We start from the raw sequence: 3690 nt of genomic DNA, 5'->3' as shown, positions 1-3690 counted from the left end.
TTATTTTATCTACATAAGCGAAGATGAACTTTGCTTAATCTTTGATATATGTATATTCCTATGATATATATTTATACAAAAACAAAAAAAAACAATGCGAACGCAGTATATTAACACTTTTTTCATTAAAACCTTTGAGCTCCGTGGTTTGTATGACCTTTGATGAACTTTGAGTGTAAATTATATTAGACTTTAACTAAACATGTTAATAAATTCTAAGTATTTAATATATATATTTTATATTATTTGTTGTTTATATTGTATTTGAACATAAATAATAAAATACCACGAGTCATAAATTTGAAAAGTAAAATTTTAAAATACATATCAATAATCTTAAAATATACTATATGTCATAAAATGTAATTTAATATTTGGTTCAAAATAAATGTTTTATTTTTATCGAAATATCCAGACGTGTCGAGTCGCAGACTACGTTTTTAATATAACAATAATTAGCTTAATTCTAGTTAAAGCAACATATACTTGTAACAAAATAGGTTTGACAATTTTTTTACTTATGTAAATATTTACTGACTATTTAAATATGTAAATTTATGTATTTTTTTTAGATACAATATCCAATTTACCTGAAAACTGGCCATGTGAATGGAACGACGGAAAAATTGAATTCGCGTTTAATTTTTTTTTATTAAGTACGTATATATCGTTTGAATTAAGCAAAGAGGTTTTAATAATTTTTCTTCTTACTTCTTTTTTAAAAATAAACATTCGCGAGTTAAAATAAGCTAATATTTTGTAGTACTCGTACTTCTAGGGCTTCATTTTCTAGTAACAGATGAAGTGGTCGTTTTACGCCCACCATTACCGAGATAGGTTTTTGTAATCTTCATCTTACAGAACAAAGGCAGAGAGTTATTACCGTTTTTCGTAATAGGCTCTTTGATATTTTTTTTCAAAATCGTTTTGAAATATAACGAGTACTTAGCTACTTATTTGTGGAAAATAATTGAATGCCTGACTTAATCACAATAAATTTTAATGTATATACATTTTTCACTCATAATTATTCAATTCATATTCATTGGTTCTCAATTTATAAGAAAATACTTAATTTTTAAGACCAGTGAGGATAGTCTGGCTAAATACTTACCTTATATCCTATAACAAAATATCGACACTTTGTATTGCTTTATTCTGCTTTGAAGTTGAGTGAGCCAGTTTAATTATCAGGGGCTCGAAATATAAGCCCTAACTGCCACAAAGACCTATTAGCGGTACAAATTATTGATAGCTACTTAGAACAGAGCCGAGGTGGTTAAGCGGCTAGAACACGTTAATATTAAACAGAGATTGTGGGTTCAAACAATGCGACAACGCCTACTCGCTTTTAATTTTACACGAGCGGTGGAAGAATACGTCGCGAGCTATCCAGATTGGGGCAGCGTGGTGCAATAAGCTCCAAGACATCTCCCCAAAACGAGAGAACTCTCTTAAATTTATAAGTTTTATTTTTGGTACTCAGTAAAGTTTAGTATATTATTAAAACTGTTTTAATATATCAAATAATATAAATGGTCATAGTTACAGTATTCAAACAATATCATCTATAGTTCTATCTTATCTCTGTAAGGTCCAAAACGTTTAGTCAGTGTCGTCCGAAGAGGCATCGAGTACATTGAAGCACGTTCCTGTTTGATATTCAAAGAAAAGAATCCAATCGAGTTAGCTAAAGGAACCAATCTGACGTATCTATTCTTTACATTCTCTGACGTTTTAGAAAACTGCTGCTTACCGTTCGCGTACTTTGATAGACGACGGGTATGGCAATTAATGTATTAGTGATTGGAATACCTATACTATATTTATTTATTTTAACATAGCTATATTTATGAAACTTGGTGATAGGGCTTTGTACAAGCCCATCTGCGGAGGTACCATCCACTCATCAGATATTGTACCGCCAAACAACAGTCGGTACTCAGTAATGTTGTGTTCCGATTTGAAGGGTGAGTAAGCCAGTGTAACTACAGGCACAAGGGACTTTATATCTTAGTTCCCAAGATTGGTGGCGTATTGACGATGTAAGGAATGGTTAATATTTCGTACAGTGCCATTGTCTGTAGGCGGTGGTGACCACTTACCATCAGGCGGCCCATATGCTCGTCCGCCAACTTATACCATAAAAAAAATACAAATATTAATTTTATGATCCAGGTAAGTGTAAAACTTGTGTTATAGGCAGCCAAACTCAAGGCTGACCAGTGAATTACCCAGGACATATTCTTGTGTACAAGTATCTGTGTAAACTCAGGCAGACTCCTTTTTTCCTCACACTCATAATCTAATGGGATGACAAATATCACAACAACGAAAAAAGGATATTTCTGGGGTTTTAACCCATCACCCCGGGTTTGCGGCCTTCAATCTAGCCATTAGACCAACGATGCAATCAGACCAACGAGGCAGTCGTCAGGGATATAGAAAAAGATATAATGTACCTAATGTCTAATACCCCACCACCCTCACGCATTAGCAAAGTCGCGGGCGGCAACTGGCGGGGCACATTATGTTTGAAAAACGAAATTAAGCATTGAGGGATAAGACTAAACTCAAATTTAAGGTTCTTCACTTAATTAATAATCGTAGACGACGATACGAAATTAAATCAAAAGTGGTTCCTGTCAAAGAAATGTTAGGTTTATGTGACGTAATTGAAAAAAAAAACTTAAAATTTATTAATTTCATAACAGCGCAAAAAACGAAATAGTACAACACGGGCAACATTCTCCCTAAGTCATTCATTCGTGATTGTAAGGAAACTATAGTAAGTTGCCATACGAAAAAAAAGGAATCTGAATTTTGTCTTTGTATATTAATTCTCCTTCAAAGTACACGTTAAGTGGTTTGCGTGCACCATTGTTCTTCTACAACCCGGACAAAGCTTGAGCTGGTTAATTTTATGACAAGGTTTTTGAATGGAATGGTATTGTTTTCTCAGCGCATATTATAATTGTAAAAGGCAATACTGATCTTCATTATCATTACGCTACCGATCACGGGATTTAAACTGTTAATGGTCTTTATGTCTGTGTATCCACAACAATTAACCATTACATTGCTGAACATGAACTTTACTTCAATTTGTATTTTACTGGCAGTACCAAGTTATAATTTATTTTTTAAAACATATCCATATTTTAGACGGTATTGATTACACCTCTATGCACTCTACCAGTGGAAGTGGCTCACGTGATACTACATGCGATGGGTTTGAAGCATAAGAAACACGAAGCATTTTCAAAACATCAAACAAGAAATCTATTATTTTCTACTAATTGTACTTCATTGAGTCAGAAAATGCGTATTTCAGATATCAAATAAATAAGTTAAATTGCAACGAGCGTTTATATTGTAACATATTTGTATTATACAAAACTAATTCCGGATAACGATACTTATCGTCTCTGTATTTAACATAAGTGGGAATCGAAGTTGCGACCATTACCACTATAGCTTACGTACATTACGTACGGCTCGCCAAGATATTATCGATATTGTATTTCAGTCACCAGCCTGTAGACCAATGTCTACATTTCTTACATTACCAATGGGTCACCAATCGTGAAAACTAAACAGTTATGTCCCTTGTGCCTGTAGTTAGAGGGCTCACTCACCTCGAAAACCGGGACTTAACCCTAACCTACCCAAAGGGGCTTGCACAAAGTC

At 33.6% G+C, this 3690-nt stretch overlaps 1 long non-coding RNA gene across 1 annotated transcript; it reads left to right on the top strand.

Moving 5' to 3' along the window:
- The first annotated feature begins 397 nt into the window (after positions 1 to 397).
- On the top strand, positions 398 to 3361 carry LOC135193629 (uncharacterized). Its single transcript, XR_010309344.1, has 4 exons — positions 398 to 500; positions 573 to 656; positions 1595 to 1782; positions 3166 to 3361. It is a non-coding gene; the product is annotated as an uncharacterized LOC135193629 (long non-coding RNA).
- Positions 3362 to 3690: the final 329 nt, after the last annotated feature.

The sequence above is a fragment of the Vanessa tameamea genome, chromosome 14, assembly GCF_037043105.1.
Source record: "Vanessa tameamea isolate UH-Manoa-2023 chromosome 14, ilVanTame1 primary haplotype, whole genome shotgun sequence".
In the NCBI taxonomy this organism is placed as follows: domain Eukaryota; kingdom Metazoa; phylum Arthropoda; class Insecta; order Lepidoptera; family Nymphalidae; genus Vanessa; species Vanessa tameamea.
The sequence above is the reverse complement of the archived record's forward strand: the minus strand, read 5'-3'. Positions and strand labels throughout refer to the sequence as shown.